Here is a 19346-nt window from a genome sequence, read left to right as displayed (position 1 = left end):
CAAGAAAATTCTGTTTCCTAATTGCAACTAGGGTATTTCATTACATATTTAGATCACCATGTTACCTCTTATTGTTTTGAAAATGCTATATTCAAACTACATATTATTAACATGTTTAACAAGATTCACAGACTCACTTCCCCCTTCAGAGCATTATCCCATCATAATCAATGTGCATCCCACTAATGGAACTACTGCACAATGCATCAGGTTTGTGGAGTTGTAGTGTATTGTTTTGATTCAGGCTTTTGTATATTTAAAGAAAACTGTTGTGTTTTCTTGTCTTTCTTGACAATTAACCGTAAAGAGGGTTCGAAATAGGCCCCGGCAGAGATCGCTAAATTACACATACATGGGTGAAATCTAACGTCCTGTTTACATGAGAACGCTTGCGGGTAAAAATGACAAAATATTTTATCAGAAGTGCCTTTTGTTTAGATGGTGATGCCGTTTTTGGGGATTAAAAATGCAAAAATCTGAAACCACCGTCCAGAGTGGAAAAGTTGAATATGCTCTGCCTTAGCGTTTCTGTCTGCACTGCCCCAGACGCAAAACTCTGGTCAGATCTGTTCACATCGCGTCACGTTTACGTCACATACATCACCACCTAGCGTCTCCACCGAGCTGCCTGGCGTGCATACCCAATGGAATTCCACACACTTTTGCGTCACCGTATGCACGCAGATTTCCTCCTGAAACGTTCGTCTAAATGCGAAATAAAAAGTGAAGATGCGTTGCCACTTTTGCGTCTTCTGTTCAGACAGTCATCATATAAACGTAGCTTTAAACCAGGCATGCTTTTTGATGAGAAAACACTTATGACATGGTAGAAAGCGAAAAAAATCAAAAATCTAAATTGCAACACCCCTTCTTTAAAGGTGCATTGTGTAACTTTTCTGGTGAAGAGTCCGTCAAATGCTTTTTTCCGCGTGGATGTTATTGCTTTGTCTAGAATGTTTCACAGTATGGCATTAAACCTTTCTATCTTCATGGAAACCAAACCAGGCCAAGTTACAGGTCAGATCTATGGAGAGGCGACCCCACTCACAGTCAGATTATTGTTTTTCTAGGTATTTTGAGCTATAACACCACCTGTAATTGAATAAATGTAAATTAGAGCTCTTTAATGTCATACTGTGGAACATTCCAGGCAGAGCAATGATATATCAAGAGAAACAGGCATGTGACACCCCCCTAACCGAAAGCATACATAGCGCACCGTTAATAATATGATTATTTTTCCACTTCACCCCCTCCTCTCTCCTTCGCTGATACACGAATTCCAATAAAGCTAAGTGGTCCAGCGATGCCCTTCTAAAACTCATTTAGATCCTCATCTGTGGAGCGGGGAGCCCACCTCACCCGAGCGCTCCGTCTCACACCTGATTACCACTCACACAATGCCTCTCTATTGGACACACCGCCAGCTGCACACAGGCTCAGGGTTAAGTGGAGCCATGCTGAAGGGCGGGCGTTTGTTGTTATAAGAGAGGGGGGGGGAGGGGGTCTGTAGATGTGTAGCCTCGCTATCTGGAGATCTGGTCCAGGGAGATGAACAGGCAGCGCTCCAGTAGTTTTTAGCTTTAACTGTATCCTTCGGGCAGTAATGGTCTCCTCACAGAGCGCTTGTGCACGTGAGTGGAGCTAAACTGACATGGTACACAGTCAAGGGGATATTGTTTTATGAAAGGAAATTGAAGATACATATAGAACAAAATGTGATGAGTAATGTAACTGTAAAGACACCCAAGCAACAAGGGGAAAAGAAAATATACTATATACTATAAATTTGTAGGGGTTTGAAACAACAGGCCTACAACTTGGTATTGGTGTACTTTATTATAAACAAAAGTGGTGCAATATGTAAAATTTCTTGTAGAGGTTCTGCTGTTGATTGTGTAAATCTGTAGTGTCCCACTTTATTGCATTTGTTAGGTGGCCGATGCATCAGGTCCAGCTTTCTGTTTTTGCTTTGTTTTTGGGCATGGGAAGGTCTTTTGTAGCCTGATTCAACGGGGGGGGGGTTCACTTTGTGGAAACCGTCTGACCTCGCAGCTTTAGAATTTTTTTGCTCCACAGTAGGTGGGTACTTTTTTATTTTGACCATTTATTTTATTTTTTATTTTATTTTATTACTTTTTAAAATTGAACCAATTGCTGCTATTTGGTTGTGACGTATGTAATGCGCCGCTAACGGGGCTAACTGGTATATTATGCTTTTCCCAAATCCCACAGGAAGAAGGGCTTTCCCCTCGATAAAATTCACCAAACATTCTATTTGTTTCAGCTTTAAATCCTCGATCTCGGGAATCGTCATCAACACAGAATATATGGCTCTTCGCTGATTGGCTGGTGCCCGATCTCAAACTTCTAGGGTTCTTGCAAACCATCTAGTGTAGTTCCTGACCTAGTTGCTGGAGAGAAGTGAAATTGTCGGATGCACTAGGTGACGTCAGCTTGACTAGGTCTTTTGGGGAGCATTTCAGAGTAGATTAACACAATCTTAAAAATAGAGCTATTTGGATTTTGAAACCCTTTTGACTCTTGTGTTCTCTTTAATATGTTTGGTCCATCTGGGTCATAAAAGCATTACAGCAATGTGGAACAGTATCTCCATGGAGACAAGGTCACAGGAAGAACACAAAACGTTTTCAGTCAAAATTTAATACATTTTGAATGAAAGTTTTAATGACAAACTATGAAACATTACAAGCCAGCAATCTCCATGGAGACAGGGAGGCAGCAGATTCTCCACCAGAAAAATGACACATTTTAAACACCTGGATACATGGTGTTAAACTGGTTAAAATATGCTCTAATTTCTGTGCTTGCAAAAAGCCACTATTGCTGCATGTAGGCGAAACATTAGATAAGAAAAAACTGCTGCAAGCCACAACCAAAGCATGCACTGTATTTGCGTGCTGAAATGATCAAGATTCTAGTCAAAGTGTACGCACTAAAGAACACACAGCCTGCGAGATTACAACCAGACTACAGCTGCAGCTTTGTTTATAAAGCTGGAACATTATAACACGGTAAAACAAAAGATAGTTAGGTACAAGAGTTTAACATTTCAATGGTTTAAGGAGGATGTACCCAATTTTTTAAGTAAAATTTGTTCTGCCCCTGTACAGACATATTGTAAAGGAAACATCTGCATCTAATTATAGTGTCGTACCCTCCCAAAACCAGGAAGTGTGCTGTTAGCATGCTCGTTATCATTAGCAGACTTGCTCTGGTCTCTGAAAAGTTGTGAAAAGTGCTTATGAACTCATTGTCATAAATAGTTATGATGCTTGGAATGCATAAGGTAAAAGTGAGGAATAAATTTGGACCACTGCACATTGTTTAAAACAAACTAGTTGTGTTTTTCCCCGTAGATAGATAGAGTTAGCGCACATGCACACATGCACACATGCATGCACACACTGTACCAGGGGCCCATATTGACGTGTTTGTAGAGCTGTAGATGTAATGTCACAGGGGACCAGCTCCATGGAAGGGCCTGTTCACAGTTGGATCATCTCTCCACTGAGGCTTCCCCAGACTCAGACTCCAGCTCAGAATGCCCCTGGGAGGTCATCAGTGAGGGCTTACACTGCTACTGTTTACTCCCTCTGTCAAAACAACTTCATTTACTGCTACTAAATATATTTGTCTCATCTGAAAGGTTGGATGGGCATAACGGTTCCAAAACGGAGTGCTATAATGAGACAAATACTAAAGGTCCTATATTACTGTAGTTTTCAGACTATAAGTCGCTCCAGAGTATAACCAGCCAATTAATGCGTAATGAAGAAGAAAAAAACATATATAAGTCACACTGGACTATAAGTCCCACTTTTTGGGGGAAATTTATTTTATAAAATCTATAATAATAACAATAGAAGAGAGAACAACAGACTGTTAACATCAAATATGAACAGTTCTTCAGATAACTATAGCATAAACAACAGAACAGAACAAGTTTGCCAAACTCTCCATCTCACTCCAAATCACTAAATCCATTGAATTCTTCATCCTCGGTGTCACTTCTGAGCAACTCCGCGATCTCCAGAGGTAAATGGAGCGCCGCTTCCTCTTCTGTGTAGCTGTCGTCAGACTCAGCATCAGTTCCAGAATTATTCTGGCCTTCCTGAATCACAACAGGATGGTTTTGGTTGTCACTGAAGTCCAGACTTTGTCCATCCATCCATTGACTTCCATGAAAGTTTCATGGTGCACACTCCCTGTCACAAGTTTCTCACTCACTCCAAATTTTCTTTCCGCTGCTCGATTACCATTTTCAGCTGAGGATTTCGCTACTTGCAGCTTGTAATTTGCAAAATATGATTTTCTTTTTGGGGACATTTGTGTTCAGTTTTCTCAGTCGTCTTTATAAGTTTGTTTAAATGTTAAATTTTCAGTAGTACAGAAGTAATGGTGCCATCGATTGACATGATACAGACAGGACAGTGGCTCTTTCTGCAGAAGACATGCGCAGAACGAAGTCACAGTAATACAGGAGTAACAGATACTGGCACACAAGACTAGAGCGCCTTCTTGCAGCTGTCAGTGTGAAAACTTTAATATATAAGTCACACCGGAGCATAAGTCTCAGGTAACACATCATGAAAAAAAGTGCTTATAGTCCGAAAAATACGGTACGCAAAAATGACTCTTGTGAACATTTAGCAACAGTATGTTAGAATGATGTTACCTCCTCAAAAACAGACCTGGAGTTGTGTTTTGTTTCATTCACACATGAGTGACTAATCCTTCATTATTAGTCTGTTTACATCTCACCTCGTCATCGTCTTACTCAGAGTTGTATGTTGATTGATTCATACACGTTTGAGTAATTTGTCTATCACCTCTTATTTCTGACCTCTCACTGTTCTGTATTTAATTCCGATTATTGAAAAAATACAATAAATAAAAAATAAATAAAAACTAAGGACTAAAGACTTGTACAAACAAAATATTACAGAATAAACACATAAATGGGGATCTGTGAAACGGCACTATGAAGAGGTGGGGCAGATCAGTTCTGCACTTTCACACAGGAAGTCACAGGACCTATGATCTACGCATGTTGTAGACAATAAAAAGCCCAGACTTTCCTTAACCATTTTAAAATATTACTGATAGAAGAGGAGGAGGCAGGGTCCGTGCGGCATGGTTTAGTCCTGTTTTAGTCCTGTTTTAGTCCTGGTTTAGACCTGGTTTAGGCCTGGTTTAGTCCTGGTTTAGACCTGGTTTAGACCTGGTTTAGACCTATTTTAGTCCTGGTTTAGACCTGGTTTTAGACCTGGTCCTGGTTTAGACCTATTTTAGTCCTGGTTTAGACCTGGTTTAGTTTAGCCTGGTTTAGACCTATTTTAGTCCTGGTTTAGTTTACCTGTTTAGTTTTAGTTTCCTGGTTTAGACCTAGTTTTAGTCCTGGTTTAGACCTGGTTTAGACCTGGTTTAGACCTATTTTAGTCCTGGTTTAGACCTATTTTAGTCCTGGTTTAGACCTGGTTTAAGACCTGGTTTAGTCCTGGTTTTAGTCCTGGTTTTAGTGCTGGTTTAGCCTAAAATGTGAAAACAGGAAAATACCACTATGTAATACATTTATTTCAACAAAGTAACTGTAATCCAATTACCACTTACTGAAACAGTAATTGTAACTGAATACAGTTACTCATAATTTGTACTCTGATTACGTAACTCCGGTACATGTAATCTGTTACTCCCCAACACTGATAATATGGTGGCAATTTCATGATACTAAACTGAACACTGCTGTTGTGTTCTTGAGCAAGACACTACTCTAGTTGGGTCATGACCATACAACCTTGTCTGACAAAATTCATAAAAAAAGAATAATAAATTAATTTGATGTAAAGTAATAAAATACACAATGTCTGTTCACACGTTTAACATACAAACCCAGTTCTTCTCTTGAACGGAAAACACTCTGCTCCACCTTGTGATGTCATGTGGTAGAACAGGAAGTGTGCCATACACCTTCACTAAAATAATTTGGATAATTTCAGACCTGGAATTGACAATATTTACTGAACTAAACATAAAAAGGCAGCTACCACCACATGGCATCACAAAGTAAAACAGAGCATTTTGAGTTTTGGAGATGTAGACAGACTAATAATAAAGAATTTCTCAAACATGTGAATGAAACAAAACCAAACAAATTTCCAGATATTTTTTGTTTAACATTTGAACACGTCTTCAAGCTCACAAGAGTCAATTTTGCGTAATATAGGATCTTTAAATGAGAAAAGAATTGCAGTCGTTTCTCTCTTTTTTTTTTTTTTTTTCAGTATTGAACCAGCTTTAATTTATTTTGCGTGGTTCTACTTACTAATAATATGCAATGTTTACACCCATCTACACTTTCCACAACTGTTTCACAGGCAGCAGGTATCTTCACAGCTGTTTCCTCTTGTACTTCCTGCTTGGTTTGCTACTGCCATCCTCCGCACCACCTATAGCCTCGCTCACAAACTCACACTAACTAACCTACACATTCTCTTGCTCTAATTATGAGCAGCCGGAGCCTCTTAAGCCTGTGCGGACATGTGTGTGATGAGCACAGAGCTGCATAGCTGAGACAGGTCCATGCCTGCTGCAGCTGCTGGAGTCTGCACCAGTGACAAAAACATGGAAACGCTGCGGGCGATGACCACCTGAATATAAGCCTGTCAGGAAAACAATCTTTGAAGCATGGTATGTTGCTACAGAGATATATTAAATAGATAAAAGATCATTTTAAAAGCATTTAATGCCACTGACATAATAATAATAATAATAATAATAATGTAAGATAATCCTTGTAAACCATTTTTAAATTAAAAGTATCATTAAAATGTTTGAGCTCCAACAAATACTAGTAAACAGAAGACTGAACCTATAATTAGCCATAGAAGTTGGTCATATTTTTATATAGTGCTTTACATCGTTCATACACCAGTGTACACAGGCACTGGAGGGGTAGAGTTAAGTGTCTTGCCCAAGGACACAATGGCAGAATTCATATGCGAGTCAGTGGATCTGACCGCTCTACTAATGATGTTTACGTTGAGAGTGGGATTCAAACCACCAGATATGATCATTTTGAAATGACTTTCTGCCACTGGTGCAATAAATAATCCTTGTGAACCCTTTTTAATAAAAAGTATAATTAAAAGTTTTGAGCTCCAACAAATATTAGTAAATAGCAGAGTAAATCTATAATCATCCATAGAAGTTGGTCACATTTTTATATAGCGCTTTTCAATGTTAACCGCTTTACATCACTCCAGTGTACACAGACACTGGGGGGAGGGGTGTTAGGAGTCTTGCCCAAGGACACAATGACAGCATTCATCTGTGAGTCAGTGGATCTGAGCGCTCTACTAGTGATGTCGAGAGTGGGATTCCAACCACCAGATACGATCATGTTGAAACTTCTTTCTGCCACTTACGCAATAAATAATAAAGTGTAATTAAAAGTTTTGAGCTCCAACAAATATTAGTAAATAGCAGAGTAAACTCTATAATTATCCATAGAAGTTGGCCACATTTATATATAGCGCTTTTCCACATTAAACACTTTACAGTAGTCATACACCAGTGTACACAAACACTAATGATGTTTACACTGAGAGTATTCGAACCACCAACCTCTACCAACAGAGCTACTGTCACTACAGAGATATATTATACAAATAAGATCATTTTGAAACCACTTTAGGCCATTGACACAGTAATAATAATGTAAGATAATACTTTTAACTTTTAAAAAGAAAGTATCATTAAAAGGTTTGAGCTGCAACAAATAAATAGAATATAATTATCCATAGACGTTGGCCACATTTTTATATAGCGCTTTTCAACGTTAGGCGCTTTACATCATTCATACACCAGTGTACACAGGCACTGGAGGGGTAGAGTTAAATGTCTTGCCCAAAGACACAATGGTAGAATTCATATGTGAGTCAGTGGATCTAACCGCTCTACTAATGATGTTTACGCTGAGAGTGTTGTTCAAAACATCAACCTCTACCAACAGAGCTACTGTCACTACAGATGTCGAGAGTGGGATTCCAACCACCAGATACGATCATTTTGAAACTACTTTCTGCCACTGACACAATAAATAATAAAGTTAGATAATCCTTCTGAACCATTTTCAAATAAAAAGTTTAATTAAAAGTTTTGAGCTCCAACAAATATTAGTAAATAGCAGAGTACACTATATAATTATCCATAGAAAATTGGCCACATTTATATATAGCGCTTTTCCACATTAAACACTTTACAGTAGTCATACACCAGTGTACACAAACACTAATGATGTTTACACTGAGAGTATTCGAACCACCAACCTCTACCAACAGAGCTACTGTCACTACAGAGATATATTATACAAATAACATCATCTGAAACCACTTTATGCCATTGACACAGTAATAATAACGTAGAATAATTCTTGTAAGCTATTTTTTAATAGAAAGTATCATTAAAAGGTTTGAGGTGCAACAAATAAATAGAATATAATTAGCTATAGAAGTTAGTCACATTTTTATATAGCGCTTTTCAACATTAAGCACTTTACATCACACATACACTAGTGTACACAGATACTGCAGGGGGGGTTAAGTGTCTTGCCCAAGGACACGATGTCAGCATTCATCTGTGAGTCAGTGGATCTAACCGCTCTTCTAATGATGTTTACCTTGAGAGTGGGATTTGAACCACCATTCATTTTGGAACTACTTTCTGCAACTGACGCAATAAATAATAATGTCAGATAATCCTTGTGAACCATTTTCAAATAAAAAGTGTAATTAAAAGTTTTGAGCTCCAACAAATATTAGTAAATAGAAGACTGAACCTATAATTAGCCATAGAAGTTGACACAAACACAGGGAGGGGCGTTAAGTGTCTTGCCCAAGGACACAATGACAACATTCATCTATGAGTCAGTGGATCTAACCGCTCTACTAATGATGTTTATGCCAAGAGTGGAATTTGAACCACCAGATATGATCATTTTGAAAGCACTTTATGCCACTGACACATTAATAACATTGTAAGATAATACTTGTGAACCATTTTTAAATTAAAGTAATTAAAGTATAACTGAAAGTTTTAAGCTCCAACAAATATTTGTAAATAGAAGACTGAACCTATAATTAGCCATAGAAGTTGGTCACATTTATATATAGCGCTTTTCCACATTAAGCGCTTTACATCACACATACACTAGTGTACCCAGACACTGGGAGGGGGGGATAAGTGTCTTGCCCAAGAACACAATGACAGCATTCATCTACTAATTATGTTTACGCTGAGAGTGTTGTTCGAAACATCAACCTCTACCAGCAGAGCTACTGTCACTACAGAGATATATTATATAGATATGGTAATTTTGTTACCACTTCATGCCACTGACGTAATAGTAATAATAACCGTCTTTAAATAGAACACACACACACAAAGAATATCATTTGCCATAGAAGATGATGCACCTTCAGGGCACCCGAATCTCTTTACATCAAGGAACCACTGACACACACATTCATACACCACTGTACACAGTGGCACACTCATCGGTGGGAGCTGGAATTGCACTGCCAACCTGTAAGTGAGTAGATCTGAACTCCACCAAAGATGTTGAGGTCGAGAGTGGGATTCAAACCATCAGCTTGTACCAAAAGAGCTCCTGCCACTACAGAGATATATTATATAGATAGATTATGTAGATAACAATCATTTTGAAACCACTTTTTGCCACTGACACATTTTTAAATAAAAAGTCGTAGGAGTTGGTCAAATTTTTATACATCGCTTTTCCACCTTCAGGGCACCTTTACATCAAGGAACCACTCACCCATTCACACACAAATTCATATACTAGTGCACACAAACACCAGGGCCAAGTGTGTTGCCTAACGACACAACAACAGCATTCATCTGTGGGGATTGGAATTGCACCGCCAACCTCCAGATCGGTGGACAAATGCTCTACTGACTCATCCACTGTTGCGTTGTTATTATTGTTATATTATTAAGTAAAATTTTCAACCCTCAGTAGCTCAAATCTTTTCACGTTACATCAAAAATAACAAAACTTATCTCACAATTGTAAAGAAATTGTACACATGATAAATACTATGCCCTAAAATATATAGTTCCAGCTTTCATACACTGAATGATAAGTTGAAATAGTAATAATCGTGACAGCCGTACCTCAATATGTTTAGTTCTTTAGTTGGTTAAGCAGTTCTTGAGGTCCAAAAAAATGAGCTGTTTACTGTCTGCGTCTAATTCATAGACTGCATATATAAAAGGACAAACAGTAGCTAACCCACTAACCACCATGTTCTAAATAGGAAGTGAGAATGGGGGCGCTTCTGGCTGCATCGACTCTGTTTTCAGTTTACTTTACATAAAAAAAATGGTCACCTCTCTCTCTGTAACTGCTGCTGTGAAACTTGTCATTTTGGTCTTAAAATGTTCAACCCACGCTACTTGATTCTGTTTTTTTATTTCACTATTTTGTATAAGGACCTGGCTCCAAATTTGTGCTCTAACTGCAGCCTCAATGAGCATCATTTGACTGGAGCCGAACATCATGAGTGACGCCACACTCACATAGTCTACTTCTTTATACAGTCTCTACTAGAGGTCTCCGTGGGACAGAATTTTCGGTCCTGCTCCCGCCCGTATTTGCGATATTTTGTTCCACTCCCACCTGCAATCCTGCAAGATGGGGATGTTAATTTTCTTAAGCTCTTTCAAACACAGAGAAGCAGAAAGGAATAGGCGAGTTTCATTGTTGACAAAAGCGCGCGTTGCATGCTGGGAATTATTTTGGTCGGTGACAAGAAACACTAATTCAACATGACGGACGGAGTGAGAAAGCACGTAAAGGGTATTGATCCCGGTTATTTATCCACTCTAACGGCAGAGGACCCAAGACGATTTGACCAGAAATTGGTCAGAAGCATCGATGGAGCCAAATCACCCTTTTCAACCCCTACAAAGCCTGGACCAAACCAAATTTCTGGTCGGAATCACCAACTACCTGGACAAATATTCACTTTGGCGATATCCACAATGACTTGGTGGAAACTCCTGGGCCATTCACAGCAGAAAAAATGAAAACCTCCAAGAGTCTCGATGTGTTGTTGAACTTGTTGGAGTCCACGGTTTGTTAGGATCTTCTACGTTTGCTCTGCGGATGTTTGAAAGCCGTTTAATTCACCGTTAGCGGTTCTTTTCACTCGGAATACGAAAAAGACATTTTCCTTCTTCTGTGCTTCTATTTGTGCATCTGATAATGCAGCAGGAATTTACCATTATCGGGGATAAATACACAAGGTTACGCACTGTGTTTGACCGCTATTGTGTTTCTTGCCTCCGACCAAAATATTTCCCAGCATGCAACACGGGCTTTTAATAACAATGACGTCAGCTGAAACTCGCCTATTGTCTAAAATGTTTGCGACATTAGACCACATCCGCAAGTTTAGGCTGTTTAAAATATTTTTTATTAATACCCAATAAAATATCCAGAACAAATGATGTATGATAGGCATACATGAATCATTTCTATAGTTTATTTTACACTCACATTTAGTTTGTGGGACTGCACTTTATCATCCCACCTGCCCACGCCTGTAATGAGCTTTCAGAATGTGTCCCATGCTGCATTGTTTTGCGTCGGGTCCCGTGCTACAGGTCTCTAGTCTCTACTCCTAATTACAGTGTGTTACGGGTGGGTAATCAGGAAGTGCGCACTTGGCATGCTAGTTGTTGATAGCATTATATTGACAGCAAACTCGGCTCTGGTTTCTGACAGTTGTAAAAAGGGCATACATACTAATCGTGGTGAATAATTAGGATGCTCAGAATGTGTAATTGAGGAAATAATGTAAATGAGCCACTGAAAACTGTTTAAAATGAACTTGCTTTTCACATTTTAAGACAATAAAAAACAGGTACAGTGCCTTTAATTACATTTAAATTTGTTTCTCTATAAACATCTGATTTGAGTAATGAGATTTCTTTCTGATGTTCACACTAGTGTTTGCCTTGTATGCAGAATACTCACTTCTCCAATATTTTACGAAGATATGAGTCTGTTCTGGTCACTGGTGAATCTCAGAGTTTATGTGCGCATGATTGACAGGTGGATGCGCCAATCAAGGGCTTGCATCATCCATCAATATCAAAACAAATACGACTGCTTACAAGGAAAATATAAAGGAGAAAAATATCAGAAGGGACTGAAAAACATTGTTGATGAGCAAAACATTGAACTGAATAATAGGTGACTGAAATAAACACGGCCATGTTTGAGTCTGTCTCGAGGCGTGACAGGGGAGTGGTGAATAGACTGATATCCCTTGATATAAAAATACAGATAAATATCAGTCTAGGCTTGCCAGGCAAACACCTGTGCAGGTTTTGACAAGTAATAAAAGTGAATTATTGGGTTATCAAATGATGCTATCTGATCTTTAGAGCTCCCATGTCACACTATTTTCTTATCTGTGTTGTAATTGTTTCCACATCACATGTTTCATTTACGCATTTTACACAAACCTGCATATGCGGGTTCTTCTGTCAAACAGAAAACACTTTGTTCAACCTTGTGATGTTTTTAAACTCCATACACCTTTACTAGAATCATTTGGATGATTTCATCCCCGGAACTGACGATCTCTACAAGGGGGAAACAGTACATATTATCAGTATTCGTGCTAAACCTTTTCAGTACGGGAGGTTCGGTTCGGTGCAGGGCAGCACATGAATGAATTTGCGCAATTTGTGTGTTTACATTCCACCACTACATGTGCAGCTACACGGAAGACTCAGCTCTTTAATATTCATGAGGGAACTAATCTGTGACTGGGTGCCACAGCGCTTCATAGTTAAGGCGGCCACCTTGACAACAATTGCCCCCCGCCTTGACTACGTATCTCCAAATCAGGTGAATCCTCCCAAAACTACGGTCATTGTGCCCCAGTCCTCACTTTCGTCTTTCCTCTGCACGGAATTCCCAAGTATTACCAAGCCACACATTGCATTTATTTTATTTTCCCATTTGTATAATGTTAAAACAAACTGTTGGTTTAATAAACACACAAATAAACAATAAGCAAATTATTTTGCATTTTGTTCCCATACTTTACCAAAAATGAACCAAACCATGACCTCAAAACCGAGGACCATACCAAACTACAATTTTTGTGTGTCGTTACAGTCCTAATCTCTACTGAGTCTTTTGAGCATTGTAGATGTAAACAGACCAATAAAACCAATAAAAGGATTACCCAATCACTGTGTTCACTGTGTGAATGAACCAAAACACAACTCAAACACAAGGAATGTTTTTGATGAGGTAAGGACATTATAACACGGCTAAAAGTTCACAAGAGTAAATTTTGCGTGATATAGGACCTTTAATGTAATAAGATATTCAGCACACCTCATTCATTTGCCTGCCAAAGTCTTTTCTGGTTAAAACAGCTCTCAGTGGCCCTTGATGATACCCTAACTAATTGTCCTGCCATTTATTCTGTACATTCTGACCCCTCTCTTCCACACCCTTTTCAATTTAACGCCTCCTTAGTTTGAGATCTGCTGTGAGACACTTTTCATGGCTTTTCGAACGCACTGAGTTTTACATCATTTATCAAATCGCAATTTTAATTTAACCAAAGCTCCGTCAGCAATGTCAACCCAATAGCTTGATAACAGCGATAACCTCCTTATCATGCAAATGGTTCTTTTCTCAGATTTCTAAACGTATAAAAGCCCGTACTAACTTCAGTGAATTTAAAGAAACCCTCAAATTATTTATGCTCAAGGGGCATTGTATAACTTTTCGGGTGAAGGGTTCATCAAATGCTTTTCATGAGATGATATGGCTTTGTCAGAAATGTTTCACTGTATGGGATTAAACCTTTCTGTCTTCATCGAGACCGAACTAGACTAAGTTACAGGTCAGATTTGTGGAGAGGCGACCTCGATTTTCCCTCAGAACTCCCAGCAGCCTCATCCCTAAGACACAAACACTTTTATGGGACATTTTTCCATTTCAATTCCGAATGCGCTGCCATCCATTTGAACGAGAGTCACGATGCGAGCGGGGTGTACGAAAGCGAAGGAGCCCTGTTGGGAATTACAGAACGTTCATTAGATTAATTTCCCTTAACGGAGATAATGGTTGTGGAGCAGCGTGAGAGCTATTTCAGACCCAAGCGCGTGTCTCATTTATTTGCTAAAGAGACTACGGGGATTTGAGGGACAGGCGTACAGCGTGCAATCATCAGATGAAGGCTAATGTAAGTACACAGCTTGAGACCAGGGTTTTCCAGTTTGTTTTGAATGTCTTTTTTAGGGAGTAGTTATTTCTATTAACAGACTTCACCAGGCAGCTGAATAAATTGAATGTTTGTTGGTGTAGTGTGCGAGGAGTAAAATGGGAGTGAGTGTTCGCATTTTAGAAAAGAACTTAAAGCCCCACTGTGTAACTTTTAGCCAATAAAAAAACACTAATATGAAGTTATTTTGGATGTTTTTATTGTAGTGCATGTGTTCCTACTGTGAGTGGGCTTGTATACTCACAAACTTAACTCGTATTTAGCTTGGTGGAGAGATTCCTTTTGCTTGTTTCCATAGAAATATTGTTCCTATAATATTCCACAATATATCTTAAAACTCATCCATCTCCATGTAGAATCCTGTTCATGTTTTAAGTTTCTGTTTTTATATAATCATTCATATGATTTGCCACATTTAGAAAGTTGCAGTGTTACTTAAACATTGTAGAATCCAGTTCAGGAGGCTTTAAAACCCTCATGGATGAATCGGACATACGGAGAGACAGAAGGCGCAAAAATAAAAAGTTGCAAAAAAACGAGAGAAACGGATAGTGATAAAATTCTATGGGTCATCGTGAAATATTTAACTGCATCCATATTTACACATTATTTTTCTGTTTAACAACCTCTCAACTTACAATGAACCCATTTAGGCCCATTCGTATCTTTATAACACCATAACACAGAGCACAGGCTGAAGGCTTCACTTCTCATGAGCTGCTCACAACTCCCGCCTCAGAAACATCGAGGAAAAAACCTCCCCACAGGGACAGCATAACTCAGCTCAGGACGCATTTGCAATGATAATGTAAAATATATCATGCATCCCAAATGAAGGTGGTCACTAGTTCAGAACAGAAATGATTATACTGCATTTAATACTGCATTTAATACTGCATTTAATACTACATTTAATACAGCATAGGGCTGCAACTAACCATTATTTTAGCTAAGTGTAAATAGCCTTCCACCTGTAATGTGCTTTACAGGCTGTCAAAGCTTCTCAAAGCGCTTCACTGTAGTCATCATCTATTCATACATACACAGTAGTGGTAAACTCTTATAGCCACAGCCGCACTGGGGTAAACTGACAGAAGTGAGGTTGTCAATCTGCCCCATCAGCCCCTCTGACCACCACCAACACTCATGCAAACACCACATTCATCCTAGGCAATTTGGGTGAAGTGGGCAAAACCTCCTTGTTAAAGTGTGATATTGTCAGATCTCAGAGTCTAACCAGGGCTGGGCCTGAGTCGTTGTGTCCTTAGGCAAAGCACTTCATTCAGATTGGCAGCCTCACTTCTGCCAGTCTGTGCCAGGCCAACAGTGACTAAAGTAAAACTTACCACCACTAAGTGTGAAGTCAGTGTGTGAACACTGCACTGCAAAGCCTCTTTGGGGTATTGACAAGTGACTGTGATTTTCCCCAAGGCCCTAATATACACTAAGACTTATCTGAAGACAACTATAGTCATGCCTGACAGCTTGTCCTAGAGGAATAGAAGGATCGGAACAAATTTACATACCAGGAGAATCAGGTCGGCCATAACCTTGAGCCTTCACTTTTCATTCCATGTTAACTTTATTTATGGCTAAAGCTATTGTTATTGTTTACATTTTGAGGTCTACTTTCTCAGCCGTGGCTAACATTTGAACCAGTTAATGGACAGACAGAGCAGTGATTGGAGGAGCTTTGAAAAGACAGGAGGGGTAAATATTTAGCATTCCTCAGCTGACTTCAGCCTCTCTGAGTACATGTACGCACTTGCACTCATCTGGAGGTGCACATAGTGTGGGCTTTATGGGACATATGGGTCCTCTTGTAAAGAAAAATGCTAAATTCCCAAGTGTTCAGGAAAAGTCTTTGAGTGACCAAAAAACAATTTGGTGTTGTAGCCTAAAATGCCCCCAAATGTTACACTTCATACTTTTTACTTTTGGACACCTTGCAATTTCATAACTAAAAAAAAAAAGATGAATGCTTAAAAAACCTCTTGTTCAGCAAATTCACTTTCAATTTGACCACTAGAATTTGGAGCCTTACACCCCTGAAATAAAGAATTAACAGATGGGCTAATGTCAAGGTGGCTGCTCCGTAGAGAAGTGCAGACATTAAACCTTTAAGAGAACGTCCTGGTTTAAACCCAGTGCAAATGCAGCAGAAGTGTATCTCAGATCATACTGGACACACTGTGTCTCCAGCTTTCTTTCATCATATTACTAACCCTATTTGACCTTCCAATCCAAACCTATCGAGCTCTTTTATTAGATTGCTGCTGTGTGGTTACCAGGGCTGTTGCCAGAGACAGACCTGAGGCAGTGCATAGCTCAGCGTCAGGGGAGGGCCCTCGGGGGCCCCTGTCTGATCAGACCCAACAATGAGAAGGTTCCAGACCAGACCACACATCAGTGGACTTTAACAAGAAAAGGTATTGTAGCAAGAACAATAAAAGAAAGACATATGTTGAATGTAAAAACTGTTACAGATACGGAAGAAGTCGTTGTACAGGACAGAGTGTGTAAAATATAATACAGAGCACTAAACACCTATAGGTGGTTGTTTATTCTGTTAACAATGTGCACAGTTACCTAGCACAGAGGCTAGCAACACATATACCAGCACTGACAGCTGCTAGCCCCCAGTTAGCATATGTGAAGCAGAGTTAGTTAACAAAGTTATGTCAAATAGCCTTGATAAATAGTACAGTATACACTATAAAACTAGCCTACTGCCCACACACATTCTGTTATATAGCACGAAACTGTTACACATGATTTAGCCAAAAAAAAAAAAAAAAAAAACAGTCATAAAAATGTGCAACATCTGTCATTGTGATTATAATGATACCCAAGGCTCAACTGCACAGGCCTCATCCTGTTACTAAACTTTATTGCTTTCCACTTGTTTTTGCTGATGAGAAATGATTACAGATCATGCCCTAAACTTCAGCATTCACACAGTGTTATAGAACAGCTGTGAAATGTTCACTCATTTGTGTGGTCATATTTTGCATCATGCAGTAATTGAAATGATCAAACTTCTTCTAACTTGTCAACAGTGCGACACCATCCACCAAAAGCAGCCCTGATAAAATCTCGGACAATGTAATTAAAGGCTCCACATCTGCATTTCTCTAGCAGCAATTCCTGGGGATTTTGGGCCACCCTTGTGACAGTGATAGATAAACTCATGTGGGCTTCTCTTCCAAACTGATCATTATCTGACCTAGTTCTTTTTTATGATACCGCTGATGATGCAAAGTCACGATTTCAATATTCATGTATACCTATATCTATATCTGAATCATTTTAACGATTTCTGGTAAAAGCATTGTGAAAGCTCAGTTTGCAGCCACATTACACAACGCAATTTTGAATCATAATTGCTCAACTGTGCTCGTCTGCGATGTCGCAAAGGGGAAGTGAAACGATGTTCAACAGTTGGCCGATACACGCCATTTAAAACCTTCAAATCTCTCCCTCGAGTTTAGCTCCGAAAGACAGAATGCGAGTTTTAGTCTGTCCCCCCCTTTTTATTTCTGCTGGCTCTGGTTTGAATCAAAGCAGGCCAGTCAACTTGGGAGAGTCCACTGGCAGCAGATTGAGTAATTCGACTAAACAAACACTGAGCGGTACATCTGTCAGTGAGCTTGTTGCAGCATGACTTGTAGCGCATAGCTTGAGAGGGAAGTGGACGTTTTACAAGTCTTGAACTTTCTACGGAAATACGAAAAGGTCGTGTTGATGCAAACCAATAATGTAACTGTAATCGAGAGTTCAGTATTACAGTACTGGTTGCAAAGTTAGTGTTTTTGTTGAAAAATGAGAATGACATGAGGTTTGGTCAAGAGTTGATGTTCGCAACTAGTAGTACAAGCAACTCATGGTTTTAAGGTATTGCAAACTCAATAAGAACTGAATAGAGTCTTAACTTTTTACACTATTTTTGAGTTTATGGAAATATTGCAAAGTCCAATCATTATTTCTTTTTTGTCAACATAAAAAGTGCATTGCTACATGGTAATACTACAGATATGCAGTGATTTTAACTTCAGAATTTCAAGACGTGTTCTCTTATCATCCAAAAAACTCTAACATCTAAGCATAGTTAAACAAAATCCACCACAGTGTCGTACCTGTTCAGATGAGTCCCCCTCCCTCCTTGTTGTCCAGATATTTCTAGATCAGTACGCGAACACGGTTAACTGTTTACTCCTTCTTCATCTTATTCTGCAGGTACGTAAATCTCCAAAGCTGAGCCCTCCTGCTTCGTGTCTGTCAACGTTCACCACTGTCTCAAGATAATGCTCACTTGTACTTCCTTGAGGAACTAAATTGCTACGACACACCCCTTTACTTCTCTCTCTCTCTCACTCTTGCTACCTCCCTTGAGCTTTTTTTTTTCCCTCGCAAATTCAAAACTAAACCATTTGCGTCTTTGTCAGATTTTTTCACTGCAACGTCCGCACGTGTGCTCTCATTCTCCGGATAGCTGACGTAGCCGGCTGCCTCTGCCTGGTTAGAGAGAATGAAAAAAAAAAAAAAAAAAAAAAAAAACCCTAGAAAGAATTTGTTAGTAATCCAGTGATGGAACAGTTGAAAGGGGAGCGGCTTTAGTCGTTTTATTGTGTTCACCTACGTTGGAATGCAGCTCCTGTCAGTGCGCGGTGCGGTTACGTCCCTCCCCGCGTCTGCCCTGTTTGTTTGAATGAGATAGAAACAAGCCAGTGGCCATGTGGTGTAACGCTAGAGACAGGTGACAGCTCTGTTTTGGTTATTGTAATGGAGTTAACCTACAGTATATTAGTGTTGTTTTGTTTACTAAATACAAATGTCATTGTCAGTGACCGTTGCTGCGGTAATAAATGCAAATACGGACGCCTACCTTTTCAAATGAGACACAGTTTTAAAATATATTCAGCTGATCCTGAACCAGTTTTGGCGTTAACTTGAAAGTCACATATTACGCAAAATAGACTCTTG

At 39.3% G+C, this 19346-nt stretch overlaps 1 protein-coding gene across 1 annotated transcript in view; it reads right to left on the bottom strand.

Annotated features, from left to right (window-relative positions):
- The window catches only part of tnfaip8l2b (tumor necrosis factor, alpha-induced protein 8-like 2b), a 30206-nt gene extending 11444 nt beyond the window's left edge, over positions 1-18762 (bottom strand). The window contains exon 1 of the mRNA XM_020927578.2: positions 18500-18762. The gene's annotated coding sequence lies outside the window, so the exon portion shown is untranslated. The remainder of the gene's footprint in view (positions 1-18499) is intronic.
- Positions 18763-19346: the final 584 nt, after the last annotated feature.

The sequence above is a fragment of the Boleophthalmus pectinirostris genome, unplaced genomic scaffold, assembly GCF_026225935.1.
Source record: "Boleophthalmus pectinirostris isolate CB_2022bp ecotype Guang Dong unplaced genomic scaffold, ASM2622593v1 HiC_scaffold_6, whole genome shotgun sequence".
Taxonomy (NCBI): Eukaryota; Metazoa; Chordata; class Actinopteri; order Gobiiformes; family Gobiidae; genus Boleophthalmus; species Boleophthalmus pectinirostris.
The sequence above is the reverse complement of the archived record's forward strand: the minus strand, read 5'-3'. Positions and strand labels throughout refer to the sequence as shown.